This window comes from Labrus mixtus, chromosome 4 (assembly GCF_963584025.1).
Source record: "Labrus mixtus chromosome 4, fLabMix1.1, whole genome shotgun sequence".
Taxonomy (NCBI): Eukaryota; Metazoa; Chordata; class Actinopteri; order Labriformes; family Labridae; genus Labrus; species Labrus mixtus.
In genome coordinates this window covers 15,471,593-15,483,396 of record NC_083615.1, presented here as the reverse complement: position 1 = coordinate 15,483,396, position 11,804 = coordinate 15,471,593, and positions in this window count along the sequence as shown.

Genomic DNA, 11,804 nt, shown 5'->3' with positions numbered 1-11,804 from the left:
TTTAAAAATCAACCATCCACAACCTGAGCTTCAACGTCTTCTTTCTGCGTTACTATAAAATAAGCCTCTGTCTTTTCCTGATTCCTTGCTTTGATTCCTCGTCCTTCGTCTTCATCGTCTTTTCGCCATTTAGTTTTTTCACACCACTCACATGAACAACCCGGCTCCATTCACTTTAGCCGTCTGGACTGAACTCTCTTCAGGTGAAACTGAAAAATTCCTTTGATCAATTCACATCATTTTTTGTCCGGGTACTTTGCGACACCATTTTAATTTTTCACCTCAGTGTTGACCTCTCTGCTCTCAGACTTTGTTTTAGCAGCCTCAGTGTTTTACTCCTCTTTATTAAGATTGGACAAAAAGCATTAAATGAAAAGAATAAAGCCAAATTTTCATTTTCAATCCATGTTGCCCATCCTAAGATTCATGGGAGTGGGGGCCAGACCTTTTTTCCCGACCCCTGTTAATTTAGACATTAATTAGGCTATTTATTCTGAACTAAATCCCGGTGGCCAAAACCTTAAAAAAAACCTGACACCAAGGGAGTGGATGCTGTTATAGCAGCAGATCTAAGACTAAGATGTGTACAGTCACTTGCATGTGAACACAGCAGCCAGTAGATGGCAGTTTGGCACTTTGAAACATCTACTACAGCCGACCATACAGTCATAGTAAACCCTAATTATGGCTCTGGTGAGTGACATCAGATTAAGCAGGCTGGAATTACCCTGAATCCTTAATTATTTATCACACAGTGAGGGTTTTTTTTTTTTTTTTCGTGATGAGTGTCACTTTTATAATTGGTGAGTATGAGTGAGTGGGGAGCTACTTACAAATGCTGTGTTTCCACAGAAAGTACCCAAGACTTTGAGGGCTCTGGGGCTTTTTTAAGGGCCTAAAAAGTAGGCTACAGCCCATTAATGTCTGCTGTTTTAACCATGGTCTTAAGACCTGTGAGGATCAGATTATTAAGTCTACTGCAGTGTGAAAAACCAAACCCTATTTTGCATATTGGGCTGACTGGTTTACAGCGGTGAAATTGATGGCAACTGACTCCTAAATATTTAAGGCATTGTATGGTAGAAAATCACATCAAAATACTTCAAGTCATCTTGGCCTCTGAATGCTGCGACTAATAGACGAATAAGAAAAACCTAATCATACCCCAAAAGTCCCTGTACTTCCAGGAAATGCTTCCCCTGGAGTTGGTAACTTTTTGGTGTTTATCTAGACTCCTGGTGGGAAACCCAATGAATATCTCCAAAACTCCTAAGGCCCAGTGGAGAGTTCCTGTGGTGGAAACAGAAGTAGAACTACACATTATATTACCAGCAGTGAATAGAGTAGTAGAGCATCAACAGAAAGTGTATGATTTATGGGCAACGATTTAGTAGGGTATATACTGCAAGAGGGTTTTATTCATCCCCAGAGGACTCTCTGGTTTTGGCTTCTCTTGTTCGCAGTCAGTATCTGAAGAGGAGAGGCGCACAGCCATGGCAGAAGCAAGTGAAGATTTTGAGGTTGAGAAATTGATTTTGAGGCGTCGTTTTAAAGCGGGGTGGTAGACAGGAGGTGAAACTGATGAATGTACGACACATCCATAAATATAGTCCAATCTTATGTCCCTATAATAATTAGAAAATTGTAGAAAAAATGTGATAAAATTGGATTATGAACCCAGAATCATGATTTGTATCATGAGTTATCATCACATCCCTATTATTTAGATAAAAGATCAATTATTTAAGTCACTTCATAAGGACAATGACCAACATTTGCTGAGTCAGCCTCAACAAATGTGAGCTGATAATCTTTGGGCTTTAAACCAAATAAGGTGTCTGGCATTGGCCTCTTGAGAATGAGCATATTTTTCCACTATAAAGCAATCATAACTATAAACATAATTGGAATTGTTAGATGCAGCCACATATTGATATTACTACATAAAAAAATAGCTAAAGGGGTTGGTTTTTCTTTACATTTCTTAAACGCAGGCAGTAAACTACATTTTAACGCCTGCTTATGTACTGTATATGTATATATCATATATTAAAGTCTGTCATGTAGTTCTTGTAATATATTTCTAATCCAACTTCCATTGCTTGATAATGTAATATAGTATAAAGTAATAAAACCTCTCTTGGCTTTTCCCCTGATGTTGCAACACAGTCATATTTCATTACTGTTAGCCGAGGATTTGGGGTTTTGTGTTACGTTAGTCATCCAGAAATCCACCGATTGACACATGCTCTCTGCTCCCATCAGCTGCTGTGACACCCCGCCAAACGCTCCCTCCTCTCAGAATTAACAAAAAGCGGTTTTAACATGTCACTTCCCTTCCTTTTCACTCCCAAACAATCCCACGAGACAACGCGAGAGGGGAGGGCACAGGGAGGGAGTGTGGAGGCTTGAATCGAAGTGGGAGGCTACAGGGCACATGGGAGTTGAGCTGGGGCTTTCCGTCTTTCTCAATGTGGAAATTATTTATTGCTATTCCTGCTGTGTGTCTGAAAGTTTAATGTCCCCAGAAAAAGTGGCTTTACATGCAAATGTGGGTGTAGTGTGTGTGTTTTTGCCCTCTTTTCTCCCCTGTCGTTTGCCTCTAAAAGCTATATGAACAAGGCAACCCGGACCAGCTTCTTCCACATGACTTCCTCTGCTACACTATAAATAGATCCATTTACATTGCATTTCATGGCTGAGTTCTCGCTCTCAATATTTCAGAGGGCCACCAGTAAATTGACCATTAATCATTTATTGCTCACTTGTTCATCTCATTTTGCACAAAGGATATACTTAGATATTACAGAGCATTTTACAAAAAAACAATCCCTCTTTTGGTGTGTATTTTTGGATATTTTGAGTCAATAAAAACTAGAGTTAGAGAGAAGAAATGGCTTTGAATTCATTTAATATGTGTAATAGATGTTTTGGTCCCTTGAGCACCTTGTGATTTGTCCTTGTGTCCAGGCTGGCGGTCAGGTGACAGAGGCAAGGGAAAATCATTCTCCTGTGAATATCTTTTGTGAGTCGAAATCTCTCCTCCGATTGGATTACGCTCTTCAATATCAGCCCTTTATAACTGAGTGCTGTTATTTAATTGTATGGTTCCTCAACTGTCTCTCATCCTGCTTGGTTTATAACAGCGTAACTTTCAACTGTGCCTGTGAACAAGACATAATGAGAGCAGGGTGACAGTGAGAAAGTGACAATTTCTCTGCTGGCTGGTGAAAAAGTAGAGACAGACCTCTGAATTAAAATGCATCGTGACATGCTGCTGAACTTTCTCATCTATTTTGCCCACTACCCCTGCCTCCTGTAATGAATACTAAATAACTGTTGATGATTATGAGGATGGAAATATGCTCTGTTATTCTCTGGGATTGACACAGAATGTTGATTATTTAGATCACTGAATAAAATCAGTGTTTCACTGCTATCAAAGTAATAAGCCTTATTTGCCTGTAACATAAGTAAAATACACCATTAAAAGTCGCATTGGCCCCTAATGCAATGGTACACGTGACAGTGTTTTAAATAAGTTTGTTGTAGGGAACAGACTGAAGCCTACAGCACAAACATAGTATAAGCTTAGCCAGTGTTACGACTAATAGGCTACCTAAAAAAACAGATAAAGAGGACAGTTGGCACTGCTTTTCTGACAAATATCTATTTCTTTAGTTGCTAATCATGTAACTTCCCTCAGGTCACAGACATGGTGGGAGTTTAAAATGCTGTTTTGTTTCAGGGGTCAGACAAATAGTTAATTAAGGCAACATTTCAAGCTAAAACAAAACATTTGTTACCTCTGAAAGCAGTTATCATTCCACCTCTCACCAGCAAACACTATTTGATAATTTTGCACAACATGATTCAAAAGCAAAACATAATGTGAACGAGCAGTTATGTTAGCGAGGTAAGGGCTAGGTGCTGCTACTGTTATCTAAAAGCAAAGTCAGCAAGCAATGTTAGCTAATAAAAAGTAACATAAGCTAGATGGTGGTAATGTTATCTAAAAGTGATGATAGCAAGCAAACAGGAGATTTTAGCTAGCAAATAGAACTGTTAGCCAGCTGGTGGTAATGCTGTTCAAAAAGTATTAGCTTGAAAAAGGTTATGTTAGCTAGCAGAACGTAATGTTAGCTAGGTAGTGGTAATGTTACCTAACATTATTGTTAGCTGGTAAAATTTAAGTTTGATGCTAATGTTAGTTAGCCAATATGTTACCAGCAAACAGCATTGTTAGCAAGCTAGTGGTAATTCAACAGCAGTGTTATGTAAGCTAGCAAACTGTTTAGTTTAGGGCTACAAACGTTAGCTGTTGTGAAGGGCCTACACTACCTGACTTTGCAAGTTTGTTATTTGACCATGGAATACTGTTTTTGATCAATGAAGCACTAGAATTAAATGTCTTCTAGATACCATACATTTTGTACAATTTGCAACACTGGATGAAGGGTAGGCCTACGACAATATAACATTCAACCACACTGAGCATGCCGTCAGAAGATGTCCTCCTGTTGTGGTCCATAGTTTACCTATTTTTAGGCCTTTTTCTCTCTTGTGCGGGGATGGTTGGCTTATTGCAGAAGTAAAACAGTTGTACAAGTGTCATACAGCAATTCTGTTGAGAGCAGACAATCATCTGTAAAGTCTTCGCCTGGGATAGTCACATTTCGAGCCAGGAGAGGTAAAAAGATGGTGGAATTGAAAGATAAAGTGCTCATTCTGATGTCTTTAAATTTCAAGCATGGAGGGGTAAGAAGATGGTGGAGTTGAAAGATTAACTCTGCTTTTCAACAGCAAACATAGCCTTACTTTGTCTTCATAGAAGATACAACTAAAATACTAAAACTAGCCTTGGATATTTGAAGGCACTGGTGGAAGGGGGGGGGGGGGGGGGATCAATTGAATGTTATTTAAATTAAGCAGTCAAAAGATAAATGGCTAAATATTTAACATCAACAAACCTCTCTTGGATGTAAACATCAGAGGACTGAATTTCTCATTATGCAGTTTTGTTGACAGTGTGTCCCATCCACATTGACATTGTTAAAAATATGCATCCAGGCGTTTACACTGATCTGTGTAAGGGTTATGTAAGCTTTGAAACAGAGTCACATCTCTTCACTATGCTCTACAGCCCTGTCACATTTACATTCTCCATTTTAGCTGATTGAGGCTTCATGTAGCTGTGCGTCTGTGCGACATCTTGGATGCAGAGACTGGAGAGGCTCTGCTGACTTGCTTCTCCCAATATGAAAACGAGCAGTGAATCTTATCTTTCCCAAGGCGCATAGTTCAATGCTGAAAATCAGCATTTTTTCCCCTTGACTCTTGTGTTTTCTTGCATACTCAAGTTGACATGAGTCCCCAAAGAATAACTCATTACCTTTCCTTACCTGTCAACCATGTGAGCTAACAACGAGCTGACACATTGTTCTTTTGCCTCTTTTATCCTGTCGAGATTGCATCACATTTAAGTCATTTTTGTTGCAAAAATAGCCACACTACTTCCCCAATGTCTCTCTTTAAAATATAATATATCTTCTTTATAAGAGCAGATTTCTTCCTTTATATCGGATGATGGAATTCTTCCCTATGGGTCTGACTCTGTGTTACTGTATTGCATCATGCCTTGAGATCTGTTTATTACGTAATAGTCTAAAAAAAGACCATAACAGCCCAGGAAGGCCTCAGCTTGTGTAAAAATAGAAAGGCAGGCACAAAATGATCCAGTTATATTTAGCAACACTACCCCATCCACTTCTAAGAATAGCTGCAGAGATGTTTCATATTCACCCTAAGACTATGCCTCATTCGTGCCAGAACGTTATTTCCCTGTACTTTCTGAGTGGAGTGGACAGACGCTGCCTCCTCTAGAGTCTGTCTGTGTTTGTGTGCTGGCTGAGGGCTTTTTGAGGTGCACGTCATCAAAATTTTACACACCATTCCTGATTCCATTACTCATCAGCAACTATTTCAGCATGCAGGCATCTCTAAGTTGATGAGCTTATTAAGGGGAAGCAAGGGAAATAAAAACTGACATTAACGGCAGCTCGGAGACTTGAGTAGCTCCCCGTATCGGCTCAAGCGATAATAGATTCATGCTGAGCTTGTTCAAGTCTGCTTTATTGCTTTGCCGTCTCAGGGCTCAATGCAGGGGTCCCCCAAGTGAGAGGAGCTCTCGTGTGAGTCCTTGAGAGGAGAATATTAAAAACTTATTTTTTTCTGTCAGATAACATGAAACAGTCTGATGGAGCTGTGTAAAAATAACTTGACCTGATTTATAAAAAAGCTTCAACTCTGAAACACATTTTCTGCCTTCGCTTGGGAGTAAAGTTGGTTGTTATTAACATTTGATAGATAGCACCTCAACCTCCCTGTGCAGTATATTCAAGATGTATTTTATCCCTAAAATTGACATTTTTTCTATTCTATAGTATTATTCTTACATTTGGAAGATTTTAAGTGTTATGGTATATTTGCAGTTCATTCATTTTTCCAGTTGTTTATTTATTTTATTCTTATCATCCATCCATTAAGTTGACTTGCTCAAATGTACACGTGTTTTGATTGCATGGATTTTTGATAATACTGTTTGATACTATCATGCCATTATTATTTTTATTCAAAGAATAGTTTGACATTTGGGAAATCTTCCTCTTGCCTTTCATGTTGCAAGTTTCATGTCAGTGTAATGACTACATTGCTGAGACAATTATCTTAATGAAAGAGGGAAGCAGCTGGCATGGTTTATGTGCAATATTATAAATCAATATACAAAGACCTAGTTTTATAATTAATTGTAAACCAACAGAACCAGTTTATTACTTTTGGAGATTTTACTTCATAAACTGCTGCAATCAAACATGGAGTACCACAGGGAATAATCCTCGGACCTTTTCAAATTACACACCACATACTACTCGTACATACAGTATGATCAGCTAAAAAAACAATCCAGAAAAATCTTTATTAAAAGCTAATTCACTTAGAAACTACACTTCACTGTTGAGCTGTTTAGTTAAAAGATGAATTTTGCTTTTCACAATTTAAATCTGACAAGAGAGATGCTGATCATGTAGCTTGAACGCATTAGTCCAGTCATACTTTATCAAATAAGGTATACGGAAAAATACAAGAAAATCAGGCATATATTATCATCTAGTATCACTGAGAGAATGATGAGATCTGATGACCCTGCCTCGATTACTGAGAGGGCTTGCTCACCTTTAATACTTTATACTTGATATTGTTTTTATGCATTCCTTTCTTCTCAGTATATATATATTTTGTTTTTCCAAGCTTAATACTGTTCATGCTTTTGGAACCTTGTAAATCTGATAGCTCGGTTGGTTTTATTGCATAGTCATTGCTCTTTTAATTTGTCTGTCTTGTTTTATTCCCCGTTTTTCACTTTATTGTAAAACACTTTGAACTATCCCCCAGGTGCATGAGGTGCTATAGAAATAACGTTTATCAGCATCATTACTTTTATAATTGTTACGTGTCTGAAGTCGTCAAGCTTATTAAAAGCTTAAAATATTTAAATCCAGCAGCAGGAAAACAGACCCTGAAAAAGCATCACTACACTTGGCCTATAAATGATGGCTTTCATTGTATTCAGGATTTATGTCTTCGTTGTTTTCATTAAAAGATTTGACATTTACCTTTTTGATGTGCTCATAGCTGTTCAGTGTATATTAATAAAGAGCTCTCATATTTTCTATTAATGCTTACAAATCTTGAATGTATTTCATCAAAGGTTTCTATAATAACTTCACTTAGTCACCATGGCATTTCAGCACCCTTTAGTAAAAACTTCTTCTCTGCAGTTCATATCTCATCTTTGCTTGTGTGATGCAACTTGTACATACTAAAAGCCTTTGATGTGTGGGGTGTCAGGTTTCTGGTTTACAGTGCCAATTACAGTTTCTGATTATAGCTCTAAGTGGGAGGAGACCATAAAAATATAATAACACAAAATGAAGTTAAAAGTCACACAAAGATGAAGCAACAGAGAAGACAGCAAAGAGTGCTCATTAAAATCTTGGACAGGACTAGAGCGAAGACGAGGGGGAAAAAAAAAAGTCTACCGGCTGTAATTAGCACGCTGTCACTTGTTAGGAGGCAGCCCACGCTCGTAAGTATGTCAGATCAGTTCCCCAACATCATCATCAATCGATTGTTTTCTTGCTATTTTGAAAGCGAGTAACATCTGTGCCTGATAATGAAGCAGAAACGCCTCAAATTTAATCATGGAAAATACTGCTCATCAAAAGAAGAAGGCATAAAACTCACACACAGAGCATCTCTTTCTGGTCGGTCAGAAAACGTCTGAATAAAATATGGAACACAAAAACTTTCAAAAAAAGGGAGGTCTGATGTCCTGCACCATCGAAGCAGATTGTACCACAATGTTCTATTTTTTCCGTCCCAGAAAAGTCATCTACTGTCTTATTTCTGATGCTCCACAAGGCACTAAATAATGAAGCAGAGATTCATAAAATGTGATCGTTCAAAGACTGTCAGTGTCACCTAATGTAAAAGGTAAAAAGCCTTTGAGGAATCCTTCAATTGTTAACTCCACACAGCTCAATGGGAGTGACAAACCGCACAGTGTATGACAGCCCTGATTGGTGAAAACTTCATTAACTCAAACCCCATTCAAACTCTTTGGAGAAGCTAGAAAACCCAACAGAGTCGAAACACAGACCCTGTTTTTATTACTTCTTTTATCGCTGAGATTATGGAGATATATTTAGTTATCACCGAAAGTCAGGAAACACTAGTAACTGTTTACTACTCTGAGAGTTGGATAAACCATTTTTCATGAAAGCAGAGTTCTTGGTGTGCCTGCATGTTGTTTAAATCTTCCTGAATGCACTAGCGACTTGCACTACTGGGCTCATTGTCGTGCTTGTCAAAAAACAAAGAGGAGAGGAGGACCCAAGTGCAGACAAGCAAAATATTTAATTAAACAAAAAGGCATATGGCAAAAACAAAGCTTAGTTTCTTTAGAGTCCAAAAAATGTCCAAAACTTAAAAAAATCCATAAAATGTGGAAAACACAAGAAGCCACAAAGTAACAGCACAGATCTTATGGCAAGGTTCATTTGATCTCGGAAGTCAGAATTTCAGAGTTTGAGTATCAGAGTCGTCAACTTGGAGGACCTTCAGTAGTCGGAGTTCAAATCCAACATGGCCGCTATGTGCATTAACAGTGTTTTCAAAGTTGTAACTGTGTTTATTAGCAGCTAAATCCTCTTTTTGTGTAATTAAATCAATCCCACCGATAGTATTGTGAAAGTTCTACTGGGACATGTTGTCATGTAATTTTGGAAAGCAAACTATCACATAGCTAACAACACAAAGGTACTCCTGGAGGTGCTCATGTTGCCTGTCTGACTCGCAACTGGAATGCGGTTAACTCGGGTGTTGCGTCATTCCCAGCTCTGAGATCCGAGTTTGAAAGGTAAATGGAAAGCACCATTAGGTAGGTATACATATGAACTTACAAGAAGAGGGAGGGAACATTGAGACTAAATAAACACAGGGGTAATCAGACACAGAAGAAGACAATCAGGGAAATCAAAATGGAGGGAAACCAGACAAAGGGAGGAAGTAAGACAAGAAACACTGGGGACAAAGACTACAAAATAAAACAGGAGACACTAAAGACACACAGAGAACAGTAACAATACACAAAGAACATAGAGACACAGGAGGATGAGAAATTACAAATCTAAACTAAAATCTAAAAGAAGACCAAATCATAACCGTCATACTAAAGAGAGTAATGACGCACAAGAGTATAAAAGATTCTGGAGTCCAATTGCAGATCCTTTTAAGGAAGCAGTTTGTGAAGCTTTGTTCTTCAGAGGACTTCTATATAAGTGAAAGCAGCCTTTTCAACACATCATCTCTGTCACCGTGCCTCTAATGTGTAGCAATGTTCCTGCACTGATGTCTGCAATGAACAGACATTTGCGTAACAATGACGCTCTGAACTTAACTCTTTCTGTGCTGCAACTAAAGAGGAAGGAAACATTGAGAAAGGAGCGTTTTTGTTAAAGCCCCTGTGAGGAACTTTGGGATTGGTCCATTTTGACGGACCCCTGGGGACAAAGTGGTGTCTCATGACTTTTCTTGTCCTGTACATGTTAAGTGCTTCCGGGTTGAAAATCTCATTGTGCAGTCAAATGAATCACTTTGAATCTCAGTCCAGTCGTAGTTATAATAACCCACTTTTGGTCAATTGGTATTTCTCAGGAATAAAAGAACATATTTAGGCAGATGAAAGTGAACCTTTCCCCCCGTTGTTTTTATGACTTCTATTTCTTCATCAGTTCCTGTCATTATGTATCTATCTTAGGATGATAACAGTGTTGTTAATGTTCCTGATTGTACCTGATTGCAGGCTTAAAGGACTCACAAAAACATACGTATTATTCATATTTGTCAATAAATCCAAAGAAAAAAAAAGACAAAAACCAACCGACATGAATCATCTGTTAATCCAAAGCCTGATGAAATGCACTCTTTTGTGCCCTAAAGCTCCATTGTTGTTAAGCCATAGTGTTGCACAAAGTGACATGTTCTTTAATTACTGTAAACACAGCCAGTCCCTGTACACCGACCTGCAGCCACAAGTACTAACCAGAGCACCGACTCTTTCTATATCACTTACACTCTCTGAAAACTACACTGCACAGGGGAACTACAAAGCCTTTTCAAAATCAAACCATATAAATATCAGCTGTAGTCAAAGATTTCTGTCAAAGGTAAGAGAAGTAAGAACCTGTTATGGATTAATTTTTTTTAGGCATTTTTATGGCTTTAATTGACTGTCAAAAATCAAAAAAGAAAGCACATCCCTTTCATGAAAGGTGAAAAGAAGCAAACAAGAGCCGCACCAAGGAGCTCCTGTTTGGTCTGAGGAAGAACATGTTGGCTCAAACTGTCACACACAATAAATCCTTTGAAATGGAGCTCCTTGGTCTGCGGATCTTGTTACCTTTTATTAACAGTAAGAAAATGATCAAAAAAGTTATTGATTTTAATATGCTGAGGCTGAAAATGACAATGATTGTCTACTTTCATAAAAGGTGTAATGATGTGAAGTAGGTCTATTCCAGTGTGCTGGCTCTGTTTGAACACATTCATCCTTTCCTGACAAAATTATTTTTTCCTATAGAAGGTAAAGTAGCCAAAAGTGAGAGAAAAAATGTATACATAGATTGTGTTAAGGAAGCCAATATATGATGTAAATTGAATCAAGTTCACCACATACATATTGTCTCTAAGTGACAAACCACCAAAAGAAAAAAAAACTGTTTGATATGAATATTTATTGAAAGACTTTAATTCTTACAGAAATAGTCATTTTAAATCAATCTTTAGTGGCTTCCATATTTCCTATTAGAACAGTAAAACCTGTGCTGTATCACAATATCACTGATTTGAATTGATATCATGTTTTAATGGACATGATACTGAGGGGGTCCTGTAGTGTAGTCACAAGCATCATGCAGAAGCCACAAATCACATTTTAAAGATCCCAACATGAGGACTGATGAAATCAAGATTTGATAAACATGAATTTGAGCAGGTTAATCTGTTTCAGTTTAAGATAAAGTATGGATTGTAGTAACTTTAAACATGGCTGTATGAGGCTGAATTCTGTTTCTTTCCTTGGATTCAAAATGTTTTATCTTTCCAGATCATCCTCCCATCGCAGCGCTTCAACCGCTGGGTCTGAGAGGAAACTGCTGAATTGAGTCGGATGAGTGGCTGTGCAT